The following is a 14577-nucleotide window of genomic DNA, read 5'->3' as shown; positions in this document are numbered from 1 at the left end:
TAGGGACTGAGGGATAGAGACTGAGGGATAGAGACATGTGAGGACTGTGTGTAAAGGGAACAGGTTTATATCATATGCTTTTCTTTGCATGTTGAATCCCCTCAATGCAAGCTCCAACACATGCAGTAATTATCAGGTTACTTCTTGTTGCAAAGCATGGAGCCTTCGATAGCTCAGTTGGTAGAGCGGAGGACTGTAGTGGTAATACAGCAATCCTTAGGTCACTGGTTCAATTCCGGTTCGAAGGACTTCTGTTTTTTATTTTCAAACTCATTCAGATGTTTGATATTATGTCAAATAAAAAGTGCAATTGGGTATCAGTATGCCAATAAGTATAAATGCTTAATTCTGCTACAGGAGGAATACACATGAAATTCTCTTTATATAAATACATAAATACATAACACAGATACATTTCATTACTGACAATCTGCCTGTAAATACAATGACCAAAATCTATCACTCTCTATCACTAAAAGATCAGGTAACATTCATGGAAACCCCGCACACCATTTGGTTACCATGTAAATAAGCATATACATACCATTACTTCCCTCTGTGTTTTTTGTTCTTCTTGAATCTTATTTCTAGTGTTAATAAGGTTTTTATGAATTCATATTTCCTAAATCCTTTCAGGATGAATGTTTTGGAAGCATTTATATATGGTTAATACCTTTCTTTGACAATGACACATATATCCAATAATGCTACTTATGCACCAAATGATGGGGAATAATGCACTAAATAATGTATTGAAATAGATATCAGACATAAGATGTGGCTGTCAAAAACATAGACATGAAACAGTTAATAGTGGTTATTAGCTATGTTGGCTCTACAGTGATACAGAATAAGACAAAGTAAGTAATTGTTACTACAGGCAATAAATAAAGATTGGCAGCGGTGGGATTTGAACCCACGCCTCCGAAGAGACTGGAGCCTTAATCCAGCGCCTTAGACCGCTCGGCCACGCTACCACATGAGTTCCTGCTGTGTGTGGTATGATGTGATAATACATGTTAGCTGAGATATGCTTCCTGATAGAAAATGTATCTTTATTCTCAGTGCTGGAGAACTCTTGCAGACACAGGGGCCACATAGGGTTTTACCCGAGCAATAGGTACCATAAATGGACAACATTATCATACGTCTGTAAGGATCCGCGCTGCGGGTAAACCCGCTTCCAGCGCCTGCTTACCTTTTTCCCGTGCCGCCCAGGCTCCCCGGCGGCATGCCTCACGCCTCACTCCTCGCAGTCCCTTTCAAGGAATCTTCTTCTCCAGATTCAGTATCGACAGTTTTATATTATCTGAGACGGCCGGTTTATTAGTGTAATCAGGTCCCCCTTTCTGTACTGACCCCCCTCCTTCCGCTGCGCAGGGCCGCCGAGTACGGGGGAGTACGGGGTACTGGTGCGCGAGCCGCGCGTTACCTGGAGTTGCGGCCGGTTGTTAGGGACGCGATCGGGCCGGTTGCCGGGGACGCGATCGGGCCGTTGTTAAGGCCGCGATCGCGTTGCTGCGGCCCCGGCGGCTCGCGGAGCAGGGCGCCGCCATTGTTGGGTGCGTTGCGCATGCGCAGGGACTAGGAGCACCGGGAGGACTCCAGGGAGTTCGCGCATGCGCAGTGAGGAGCCAGTAAAGCCCGCGAAGCCATGGCAAATCAGAGGAGGGCTCTGTAAGGGGACTTCAAGTCCCATGAGCCTCTGGAGCGGCCCCATGATGACAGGGAGCCAATAGGGCTGCAGGAGTTCTACTTGCAACAAAGTGATACATTTCACGGGCTTGGAGCATGCTAGTCAGTTGGTGAGAGGAGCAGCTAGGGGAAGGAGGTAGGGTGCAGGAGTCAGTGACTCCCTGCACTAGGCCAGCACTCCCCTAGGCCCCAGATAACCCTGAGTCATCCTAGCTGAGTGTTGTAGGGACAAGCCCTAGGTTAGGGACTTTGCCCCATTATCTAGTTATTAGTAGTGAACCAAGAATATTGATCGGTTGCTGACAGAGAGCTGGACTATCTTCACGGAGGCCAAGCCAGCAGTTACTGCGGCCTGCGGGCAGCATACAGATCCTCACCAAGGCACAGACGGGGTGGAGCTGCGGTGATATTATCCACGCCGGAATTCACCCCACGCGTAGGAGGATATCACGACGATCCAACCCCGGTGGTATAGCAGCACCCGTGGCTGGAGCCCGGGCAGGTAACCCACTACCTCACGTGCACCAACCAGGCCTATCACCAGACATAGTGGCTGCGCAGTCACACACACACACTTGTATGTGATTTGGGAGTGCGAGACATTGGGTTGGGTTTACTGGACACGTTGTGGGATCACTCTGTGGAGGTGTTAGCGTCCGCTGTGACACATAAAGGTTAGCGTCCGCCGTGACGCCTAAGAGGTTAGCTTCCGCCGTGACGTATAAAGTGTGGGCACCCGCCGTGGTGCAAGTTAGCGTTAGTATCCTGTAAGACGCCGTAGTCTGGTTGCCCTTAGCGGGGAACCCTTGTTGCTATGTGTTGATGTTACTTGTCTCTATATGCCCGTTAGTAAAGTCACCAGTTGTTATCCAATCTGTTGTACGTGGTTATTGTGTATTGTCCTGCGAGGAACCACTCCCCCTCTGGTGGGAGCCATCGCAGGTGGAGGCGCTGCATCGTTGTAAGTGAGTACCCCTAGTATTAATATTACCCCAGGTTCCCCGTGGTGGAAGCTCAGCCCTCCTGCGAGCCAACAGGTAATGCACCACACCTATGGTAACATGGTATGTTTCTCCGCACCCACAGTATAATCTGTGATTGGGGGGGGGGGGAAACCCGTTACATTAGATATTTACAGTATAATTAACAGTATCGACAGTTTTATATTATCTGAGACGGCCGGTTTATTAGATAAAAGTGCTTCCTCACTGTAGATTTGGACTTAGTTCTGCAGGCGTTGAGAGACATTTGTAGACCGAGGCCATATGCCAGTTTATTTAGGTGCAGTGTTTTTCTTCCTTACCTTTTTTCCGTGTATGTACGTCATACGGTTAAAACATTAACACATTTGGTATGTAATTTGGGGGTGGTCTTGGTCTTGTTTACCACACCCCTCTGTACAACTACTATTTTATATTGATTGTTGATATATTAAATTATTTGAATTCCTTACATCATATCAATTAGGTCGCTCTGAGTGCATTCAGGGGGGAACCTTTTGTTGTTTTTTTCTGTGTGTAGCCAGGTCTCCCCCGCACGCCCGCACCCCCCTCACCTGACTGCCGATCGCGGGGGCCGCCGCGTCCAATGGCGGCTCCGTTCGGCGATGGCAGGGGAGAGGGCGGTCAGGTCCCGGCTCGGGGGTTGCCGGGGACGCGTGCGGCCGGTTGCCAAGGCCGCACGCGCATCTCAGGGCTCCCAGCGCTCCCGGAGCCGGGCGGATAGGGCGCCGCCATGTTGTGCAGGGTCGCGCATGCGCAGTAGGTCCCCGGCGGCCCAGATAGCTCGCGCATGCGCAGGGAGAACCCTAGAGCCAGGGAACCGTTGCGTGAGGGCAGGGAAAGCGCAGGAGAGTCGCGCGAGAGTAGGGACAGCTCAGGAAGGGTTGCGGCGGCCATTAGGAGTTAGTGTAGGCAGAGGGGAGAAGCGCACGCGGCCCCAATGTTATAGTAAGGGCCTCGGGATTACAATTCCCATGAGGCTTAGGGCCAGGCACACCAGGTGGTACAGTGTGGCCAATGAGGGCCAAGAGTCTGAGAGGAATTGGATACATTTCGCGGGCAGAGAGCTGCGTGAGTCAGTCAGAGCAAAGTCAGAGGAAGGAGCAGACAAGGGAAGGAGGTAGGGTGCAGGAGAGAGGGACTCCCTGGTATTAGGCCAGCACCCCCTTGGTCCAAGATAGCTCTGAGTTACCCTATGATAGGAGTGTTGCCAGGGACTGCCTTAGAGTAAGGGACCCTGTCACTCCAGTAGTTGGAAGTCCGCAGTTAAGAGAGTTGGAGTCAGGGAGCTGTAGGGAAGGAAGGGTGCGGGGAGCGAGTGCAGCTTCTGCCCCATATAGGTACCTACTCCTCAGGCAGGCCCCAACTCCCCACTAGTTGGGTGGGTAACTGCTTAGGGAGGTCCTAGAGAGGGACGCGGCCCCTAGTTTGGAGTGCTGCCTTGTCAGAGTCACAGCGGGCAGTGCTGTGAGGTCTGACAGGCAGGCACCTTGTTGCGCAGCACGTTGGCTGCAGCCTCCAGTGAGCTACAGCTTGCTGCTGTAGGCGCTGGGACTGGTTAGAAAGTGGTGAGGCTGAAGGGACTTGGGTAGTTCGGGGAGTGGGACAGGTCATTGCCCCCTACCGGCCATAGGAGTTCCCCAAGCCACTACAGGTTGCTGTACTACAGGGACAGGCCCTAGGTTAGGGTTCCTGTCACGTTAGTACCAAGTGTTAGTTAGGGACTCAGCGGACGCTGCGGTTCCTGTAAAGCGGTTCGGACCCACGTTGGGGTCCGCAGAGACTATTCCAGAGGGAGACCGCCCTGGCGGTCTGCGCACAAAGGAGTTCGGTTGGAGGATCAGACGGATTCATCACACGTCTGACCCTTTGAGAAGATTGTTGCTGACCCGAGCACCGGAGTGCTCGGCAGGTATTATACCATCATATGTGCACCAACAGGCCTAGAGGTTCTTAGTGACTGCGCAGTCACCCATTGACTATCTCTGTAGGAGTACGGGACATTGGGTGGGGTTCTTGGGACACTGGGTGGGATCACCTGGTGTCGGGGAATCGTGCTGCGAGACGTCACTGTTAGTGTCTCCTCGTGAGAGGGACACAGGTTATTATTATTTGTTAGTAAAGTCATTAGTTATATAATCACTGTGTGTGTGGTTTCTGAGTGGGTTCCTATGTAGGATCATTCTACATTTCCCTAGAATCCTACATAGGTGGAGGCGCTGAAAGAAGATACGTTCCCGAGGATTCACCCCAGGCTCTCACTAGCGGAGGCTCAGACCTCCTGTGAGCCTGCAGGTATACGCACCACACCGGTAACACCGCATGTTCTACTCACCCACACTATATATGCGATTGGGTGGGGTGGAATACCCGTTACATGTGTATCCCTGCTCCATCAGGTCTGTCCCCCTGACCGTTCACACCTATATGACCCTTCCCCAGGCCGCCCTTCCACTCCTCCCCTTGCTCCAATAGGCCCCAGCTTCCCAGGCACTTCTCCCCTATCTGGTCCTCCCTCGGGCCGCTCCTCCGCACCTCCCCTTGCTCTGATAGGCCCCAGCCTCCCAGGCACTTTTTCCCTATCAGGTCCTCCCTAGGGCCGCTCCTCCGTTACTCCCCTTCCTCTGATTGGTCCCAGCCCCCTATTTAATCTTCCCTCACCATTACTTCCTTGCTCTGCATAGCTTCTGTACCTTGGTGCTGTCTGCTGTTGCCTGGCCCCATTTGTCTTTAAGTTCCTGTCCCTGGATATTCTGCTGAACTCCCTGGATTTGACCTTTGGCTTTGGACATCGTTTACACTGCTCTCTGGTACCCCTTGGATTTGGCTTTGGACTTTATTCCTTGCAGATTTCTATATCCCCTGGACACGGATAAGGACACTCTAATACGCTGCTCTCTCCACTCCACGACCCAGGCTTACGGACACTCTACTACGCTGCTCTCTCCATTCCACGACCATTGGCTTACGGACTTTACCTCGCACCGCTGGAGTTGGCAAGTACGGTACCTAATCTATTTTTGTTACCCGGACCATCTACGCTATCCCCACACTCTGGCCGTGCCCCCGTTTACTGTTAGGTTTGTGGTATTACTCCTTTCCTCCTCAGTACCGGGGTCTCGTCTGGCTTGTGGGCAGGCCGAGCGTTACAAAGTCCCAGAGTCATGAACCAAACCCACCCAGTCCCAGTAATCAGTGGATGCCTTGGGGACTTTCTGTTTACCCACTGACCCATGGTGGCTATGTCGGGAACCCGAACTAGTTGGGGCAAGGGCAATGGCAGTGGCAATGGGGCCAGGGACTGGGGCATTGAAAGCAACAGTGTCCGGGGCAAAGTCCTTGAACCTCACTATGCCACGGTCTACCGCAGGAGGTGTTGGCTTCTTGGACGCGACCTCGACAGGCCGGCGTTTCCCTTGGCTCACAATCTTGTGAATGTAGAGGTCAATTTCTCGCATGGGGAGGGCAGTACTCACCGGAGCGGTATCAGCATAATCCTGTTCCGCTCCGGCGGTCGACACGGAAGTGATGTCATCTGGTGGAGACATAGCGTGATCCCAGTACAAGTCCCGCACCGGAAATTCTTCATCGGTCAGAGGTTGCGCCGGAAGTACATGGCGTTCCTCCTCGTAAAAGTAGGCACCGGGCAGGGCCTCTTCTCTGGATACCTCCTTCGCAGCCTGCAGGGAGTAAAGGGTTGGTGCCTCACCGCTCCGCTGGCTCGAGTTGGTCGTCGGTTAGTCTGGAACCCTGTCAGGTACCGCCTCCGCTGCATTGGCCGTGGAATTTCTCCGAGGCTCTGGGTGCACCAGCGCTCGCCGTGTGGTGGTCTCTGGACTCTGCCACTCCACTTTACAGGTAGGTGGCTCTCTGTCCTCAGCTTCACGGTGGTGATCCGCTGGTTGGCGCATCACCATGGGTCGTCGGCTACTGTTGTCAGTAGAAGATGATGAGGGTAGGGACACCTCCGCAGGGGAACGGTGTCGGGGCACCGCGCATTCACGGGTGGCTATCGGCAGAAAGCGATCCTGCCTCTGCGCCACTAGTGGAAGCGCTCCCAACTCTACCTGGATAGTCACCTTAACCGGTGGTTCTGACATCTGAAGTTCCAGCTCTGGAACCGGGGTGCACGAACCCCATGGAACATCTGGTAGGGCGCACGGCCCTCCACATGGATAGCATCGATGCGGCCCATTTCGCATGGCATAACCGCTGAGCCATCGCACTTTGCGCAATGGTACTCTGGATATGTAACCCCTGCTACCTTCACTGCCAGGAGATTTCCTGACAGACGGTAATTGAGAAAGTCACAGTGTGCCATCACTGGCGTGGATAACGTACAGGGAGGGAGCAGGACAGGTAAGATGAGTCCTCTCTCTTGGTTAGCTCCGAGGAACTCGGGGTGCGGCAGCTCATATCCGGCTCCTCCCACAGTGACATCGGTGGATGCTGATTGAAGCTCACTGTGGCCCCTCTCTCGGGTGGAGTTTAGAGGAGGGACACACAGTATCAAGGAGTGGTTCTGGCTCAGCGTTGAGCCACTCATATCCCGGGGGTGGGGCTCTGCTTTTCGCGCCAAACCCGCACAGGTTTTGCACATAAGAGCATGCAACATTCTGCAAACTGTCCATGCAGTCTCCCATGTCGGCGGGAAGCGCCATTTTTTATCAAACTGCACTCCACTCCCAGTACAGGTTTAAATTGTATAGTTATCACCGGCTGGAGTGTAGGCACATAATTTGCACCCTCAAACATAATCGCAATGTCCTCACTGTGTCCTCCCCCTGGTGAAACTAGGAGTCCCAGGCAGCACAGAAAGGGCGCGGTTATGGCTTTCGCGCCATTCCATAGCAAATTTGCAATGCCAGTCTCAGTACTTTGCAACTGGACCACGTTGTCCACATAGTTTTGGCGGGAATGCATTCTCTGCAGTTCTCTGCAGTATATGGTAGTCTCTGACCAGTGGGACATCAATATACCCCAAGCTAGGCAAAACTCTTTCTGTAGTACACTGCACACGATAACAATCCAGTACAAATACTCTGTGGTTCATAGTCTGGCTACTGGCTAGTCTGGGCTCTTCCCTGTGCAGTACTCTTATGCCGCCCCTTTTGGCTGCCAGTATCGTGGATCCTATCTAGGGGTCCCTCTTAACTGCGTTAACCAGGCCACCCCCTCGGCATCCTGACTACCCGCCTCATGGCAACTTAGCACAGCAATAGCTTTACGTCACCAGACCATTCACCCGATATGGCCGTCTAGGTCATGCTTTGCGAGGTTACACTCCTCCTGACTACACCTAGTCTCCTTCATTAGCATTTGCTCTGGAAGCGTACATTATTTTCTTTCAGTTTTACTTCGCTGAAAGCCTGTCCTGATGATCTCAGCAGCTCCTTCAAATGTAACACATATCTCCACCCCCCCCCCCCCCACTCTGGGAGATGTTGCTGCTACATGGAGTGTGGTGGTGCATACCTGCTGGCTCACAGTAGATCTGAGTCTCCCGCATGGTGGTAGGGGATGTCAGAACAGGCTTCTGGGGTATAAACTGATTCGTACTCACGGTGACAGCGCCTCCATCTCTTGCAGCCCCTGGGATGAGGGGAGCAATCCCCTGTAAGAGAACTTCTTTAGCCTTCCCCTGATTTATTGCAGTCTCAGGCAGGAAGGTATAGTAAAACAGGAACACTTTATTGCACACTGCAGATGGCACAGCGTACACAACAACAGGAACTTCTTTGGGCCTTCACCCTCAGGATGTATCCCTGGACATTCACTCCAGACCTAGGGCACCTGAAGCAGTCCTAGCTCTTCTCTTACTCCCTGGTGAAGTAAGAGGAACAGTCTCCAACTCCACTTCCCTAAGGGAGGGAGTCCAAACTAGCAGAGCCCTGCACAGTTATTAGGGTAGACCAGCCTCTCTCAAGGGTAGAGGCACAACTCCTGAATTTGGTAGTGCAGCCCCTTAAGTACAGGAAAAGCAGGAACCAGGTCTGAGTCCCTGATTGGACACAAGACCGAGTTGCACCGCCTTCCCTGTGACTCACTGAAGCTGCTAGGGGTGGGAAAACCCAGGATTAGTCCTGGCAGCCCTGCTCTTACTAGGGCTTACTGCCAGGAGAAGGGCATACTGGTATCCAGAAATCAGCCATTGTTACATGTGTGTGGGATATTGTCACTACCATGTAAATTGAAATGCACCCTCTTCTTTTTAGCCGAATAAAGACCTTTCCATTTTTCCCAAAGAGAAACCAGAAGTAAAAATCAGGAAATGGAGTCCTTGAATCTACTATATATTTGTGAAATCACTGTATGTCTGCGTCCCAAGGGTCAATCGCATTGGACCTTGGGCCTGTCACTCCGGCTCAGGCCATGCCCGCCCCCGCACACCTCTCATTGGCCTACGTCCAACACCAATGCCACACTGTCCCACCCCTCACTGACTCTCATTGGCCTGCGTCCAATGCCCGCCCCGCACACCTCTCATTGGCCTGCGTCCCACCCCTCACTGACTCTCATTGGCCTGCGTCCAATGCCCGCCCCCGCACCTCTCATTGGCCTGCGTCCCACCCCTCACTGACTCTCATTGGCCTGCGTCCAATGCCCGCCCCCGCACACCTCTCATTGGCCTGCGTCCAACACCAATGCCCTAATACTTCCACACTGTCCCACCCCTCACTGAGTTTTGGGAACGCTTTGCTTTTGCAACACCTAATCCTCTAATCCTCAACCTGCTCTGGGGCCACGCTTCACAGCTATCAAAACCTTCACGTCTGCTACCACAGACTGCCGAATCAGGTACAGAATCTACACACAACGCACAAACACAGCACACACACACATTCACACAACACCAAACACTGCAGACTGCCTCTTCAATCCCCCCTCCCCTCCACGCCACACATCTCCCTCCCGCAACCGGACCGCGAGGCCGCGGCCTCCACTCACACACCATGGCAACGATGTCCCTCCCCCTATCCCGCTACCTCACACAGTGTAGCTCCCGCGAACCGCACAGCACGCCTCATCTCCTGCACCTCACACAGCTCCCTACCGCAACCAGACCGCGAGGCCCCCTACCCCGCTACACCATGCCACCAATGTCCCTCCCCCTATCCCGCTAGCTCACACAGTGTAGCTCCCGCGAACCACACAGCACGCCTCACATCTCCTGCACCTCACACATCTCCCTACCGCAACCAGACCGGAAGGCCCCCTACCCCGCTACACCATGCCACCAATGTCCCTCCCCCTATCCCGCTACCTCACACAGTGTAGCTCCCGCTACACACCACTCCCTCCCGCTACACACCACTCCCTCCCGCTCCATTCCCTCCCCGGCGGGGGAACAGGCAGGCTGCCACGCGGCGCCTAAGATGGCGGACCCCCTTCCTCCCTCGCGCTCCATTCCCTCCCGCTCCACTCACCACTCACCTCCCTCCCGCTCCATTCCCTCCCGCTCCATTCCCTCCCGCTCCACTCACCTCCCTCCCGCTCCATTCCCTCCCGCTCCATTCCCTCCCGCTCCATTCCCTCCCGCTCCACTCACCTCCCTCCCCGGCGTGGGAACAGGCTGCCACGCGGCGCGTAAGATGGCGGACCCCCTTCCTCCCTCGCGGCGCCGAGTGACAAGATGGCGGCGGCCGGAAGTACAGGTAGGTGTCGCGTGTGTTGCTCCCCCACCTCCCCCCCACCTCCCCCCCACCTGCGGCACCGCCGCCGCACAGAACTGAGAAAGGGCGCATCACGGGACTGAGACGTGTGTGTGTGTGTGTGTGTGTGTGTGTGTGTGTGTGTGACACTGCCCCCCCTCCTGTCCTCTGCCCCCCCTCCTGTCCACTGCCCCCCCTCCTGTCCACTGCCCCCCCTCCTGTCCACTGCCCCCCCTCCTGTCCACTGCCCCCCCCCCCTCCTGTCCACTGCCCCCCCCTCCTGTCCACTGCCCCCCCCCTCCTGTCCACTGCCCCCCCTCCTGTCCACTGCCCCCCCCTCCTGTCCACTGCCCCCCCCCTCCTGTCCACAGCCCCCCCTCCTGTCCACTGCCCCCCCTCCTGTCCACTGCCCCCCTCTCCTGTCCACTGCCCCCCCTCTCCTGTCCACTGCCCCCCTCTCCTGTCCACTGCCCCCTCTCCTGTCCACTGCCCCCCTTCTCCTGTCCACTGCCCCCCCTCTCCTGTCCACTGCCCCCCCTCTCCTGTCCACTGCCCCAACCTCCTGTCCACTGCCCCCCCTCTCCTGTCCACTGCCCCCCCTCTCCTGTCCACTGCCCCCTCCTCCTGTCCACTGCCCCCCCCCTCCTGTCCACTGCCCCCCCCTCCTGTCCACTGCCCCCCCCTCCTGTCCACTGCCCCCCCCTTCCTGTCCACTGCCCCCCCCTCCTGTCCACTGCCCCCCCCCTCCTGTCCACTGCCCCCCCCTCCTGTCCACTGCCCCCCCTCCTGTCCACTGCCCCCCCTCCTGTCCACTGCCCCCCCCTCCTGTCCACTGCCCCCCCCTCCTGTCCACTGCCCCCCCCCTCCTGTCCACTGCCCCCCTCCTGTCCACTGCCCCCCTCCTGTCCACTGCCCCCCCTCCTGTCCACTGCCCCCCCCTCCTGTCCACTGCCCCCCCCCTCCTGTCCACTGCCCCCCCTCCTGTCCACTGCCCCCCCCCTCCTGTCCACCGCCCCCCCCTCCTGTCCACCGCCCCCCCTCCTGTCCACCGCCCCCCCCTCCTGTCCACCGCCCCCCCTCCTGTCCACCGCCTCCCCTCCCCCTTCCCACCGCCTCCCCTCCCCCTTCCCACCACCTCCCCTCCCCCTTCCCACCGCCTCCCCTCCTTCCCACCGCCCCTTCCCACCGCCTCCCTTCCCACCGCCTCCCCTCCCAACTTCCCACCACCTCCCCCCCCCTTCCCACTGCCTCCCCCCCCCTTCCCACCGCCTCCCCCCCCTTCCCACCGCCTCCCCCCCTTCCCACCGCCTCCCCCCCTTCCTACCCCCTTCCCACCGCCTCCCCCCCCCTTCCCACGGCCTCCCCCCCTTCCCACCGCCTCCCCCCTCCTTCCCACCGCCTCCCCCCCCCTTCCCACTGCCCCCCCCCCTTCCCACCGCCCCCCCCCTTCCCACTGCCCCCCCTTCCCACCACCTCCCCTCCCCCTTGTTCCCACCCGCCTCCCCCCCCCTTCCCACCGCCTCCCCCCCCTTCCCACCACCTCCTCCTTCCCACCGCCTCCCCTTCCCACTGCCTCCCCTTCCCACCGCCTCCCCCCCCTTCCCACTGCCTCCCCCCCTTCCCACCGCCTCCCCTCCCCCTTCCCACCGCCTCCCCTTCCCACTGCCTCCCCTTCCCACCGCCTCCCCTTCCCACCACCTCCCCCCCTTCCCACCACCTCCCCCCCTTCCCACCACCTCCCCCTTCCCCCCCTTCCCACCACCTCCCCCTTCCCCCCCTTCCCACCTCCTCCCCCTTCCCACCAACTGCCCCCCCTTCCCACCACCTCACCCCTCCTCCCCCTTCCCACCACCTCACCCCTCCTGCCCACCACCTTCCCCCTCCTCCCCCTTCCCACCACCTTCCCCCTCCTCCCCATTCCCACCACCTCCCCCCTTCTCCCCTTCTCCCCCTTCCCACCACCTCCCCCCTTCTCCCCCTTCCCACCACCTCCCCCCTTCTCCCCCTTCCCACCACCTCCCCCTTCCCACCACATCCCACCACCTCCCCCTTCCCACCACATCCCCCTTCCCACCACATCCCCCCTTCTCCCCCTTCCTACCACCTCCCCCCTTCCCACCACCTCCCCCCTTTGCCCCCTTCCCACCACCTCCCCCCTTCTCCCCCTTCCCACCACCTCCCCCTTCCCACCACATCCCACCACCTCCCCCTTCCCACCACATCCCCCTTCCCACCACATCCCCCCTTCTCCCCCTTCCTACCACCTCCCCCCTTCCCACCACCTCCCCCCTTTGCCCCCTTCCCACCACCTCCCCCCTCCTCCCCCTTCCCACCACTGCTCCCCTTTCCCCCCCTCCGCTCCCCTTTCCCCCCCTCCGCTCCCCTTTCCCCCCACTCCGCTCCCCTTTCCCCCCCCTCCGCTCCCCTTTCCCCCCCCTCCGCTCCCCTTTCCCCCCCCTCCGCTCCCCTTTCCCCCCCCTCCGCTCCCCTTTCCCCCCCCTCCGCTCCCCTTTCCCCCCCCTCCGCTCCCCTTTCCCCCCCCTCCGCTCCCCTTTCCCCCCCCTCCGCTCCCCTTTCCCCCCCCTCCGCTCCCCTTTCCCCCCCCTCCGCTCCCCTTTCCCCCCCCTTTTCCCCCCCTTTCCCCCCCCCTCCGCTCCCCTTTCCCCCCCCTCCGCTCCCCTTTCCCCCCCCTCTGCTCCCCTTTCCCCCCCCCTCCGCTCCCCTTTCCCCCCCCTCCGCTCCCCTTTCCCCCCCCTCCGCTCCCCTTTCCCCCCCCCTCCGCTCCCCTTTCCCCCCCCTCCGCTCCCCTTTCCCCCCCCTCCGCTCCCCTTTCCCCCCCCTCCGCTCCCCTTTCCCCCCCCCCTCCGCTCCCCTTTCCCCCCCCCCTCCCCTCCACCCCTGCACCCCCTCCCCTCCACCCCCCTCCCCTCCACCCCTGCACCCCCCTCCCCTCCACCCCCCTCCCCTCCACCCCTGCACCCCCCTCCCCTCCACCCCCCTCCCCTCCACCCCCCTCCCCTCCACCCCTGCACCCCCCTCCCCTCCACCCCCCTCCCCTCCACCCCCCTCCCCTCCACCCCTTTCCCCTCCCACCCCTTTCCCCTCCCACCCCTTCCCCCCCTCCTCTAACCCTTCCCCCCCGCTCCTCTAACCCTTCCCCCCCTCCTCTAACCCTTCCCCCCTCCTCTAACCCTTCCCCCCTCCTCCACCCCTTGCCCCCCTCCACCACCCCCTCCTCCCCTTCCCGCCGCCCTTCGCCTTCCTGCCCGCCTTACCGCCTCCCCACCCCGCCTCTGCCTTTCACCCGCCCTTACTCCGGCCGCCTCTGCCTTTCACCCACCGCCTCACAGCCGCTGCACGCACTCAACAGACACCCGCCACACTCGACACATACCTGCCGCCACACACACCTGCTGCCTCCCGCCCCTACGCACCGACATCACTGACCCACCGCCTCACACCCTAGCAGGACCCCCACTCACAGACAGCACTCACAACCCACGCGCCACCCGCCGCCTCACACCCTAGCAGGACCCCCACTCACAGACAGCACTCACAACCCACGCGCCACCCGCCGCCTCACACCCTAGCAGGACCCACACTCACAGACAGCACTCACAACCCACGCACCAACCGCCGCCTCACACCCTAGCAGGACCCCCACTCGCAGACAGCACTCACAACCCACACGCCACCCGCCGCCTCACACCCTAGCAGGACACACGCCTCACATTTTTACATCACTTATGGCACCAAAATATACATTGTACTGTGGTGTGGTTACAATAAACCATTTTTATACAACATCGTATTACATTTTCTTCCATCTTTCTTTTCATTATTATTATCCAACCTTTACAACAAATACTCACCTATTGTTCCACAATTTATAAATAATACTACCTATTACGCATTTACATCCCGGGCAACGCCGGGTCTCTCAGCTAGTATTAAATATAATGGTTTGGCTATTACTGAGCTTAACACCTTGAGAACTCTTGGATGTATGCCATAGGGGCCAGGTGCATTATTTATTTACATTTTTTCAAGTTGCTTACGAACTTTTTCCTCAGATATATGTGACATTGTCAAAGAAGGTATTAACCAAATATAATATATATAAATGGTGTGCGGGGTTTCCATGAATGTTACCTGATCTTTTAGTGATAGGGAGTGAGAGCTTGTGGTCATTGTATTTACAGGCAGATTGTCAGTAATGAAATGTATCT

At 57.8% G+C, this 14577-nt stretch overlaps 2 non-coding genes across 2 annotated transcripts; one reads left to right on the top strand and one right to left on the bottom strand.

Annotated features, from left to right (window-relative positions):
* The first annotated feature begins 162 nt into the window (after nucleotides 1-162).
* TRNAY-GUA (transfer RNA tyrosine (anticodon GUA)) lies at nucleotides 163-248 on the top strand. Its single transcript is given in 2 exon segments — nucleotides 163-199; nucleotides 213-248. It is a non-coding gene; the product is annotated as a tRNA-Tyr (tRNA).
* A 647-nt stretch (nucleotides 249-895) lies between these two features.
* Nucleotides 896-977, bottom strand: TRNAL-AAG (transfer RNA leucine (anticodon AAG)). The gene has a single exon. It is a non-coding gene; the product is annotated as a tRNA-Leu (tRNA).
* Between the last annotated feature and the right edge of the window lie 13600 nt (nucleotides 978-14577).

This window comes from Ascaphus truei, chromosome 4 (assembly GCF_040206685.1).
Source record: "Ascaphus truei isolate aAscTru1 chromosome 4, aAscTru1.hap1, whole genome shotgun sequence".
In the NCBI taxonomy this organism is placed as follows: domain Eukaryota; kingdom Metazoa; phylum Chordata; class Amphibia; order Anura; family Ascaphidae; genus Ascaphus; species Ascaphus truei.
The sequence above is the reverse complement of the archived record's forward strand: the minus strand, read 5'-3'. Positions and strand labels throughout refer to the sequence as shown.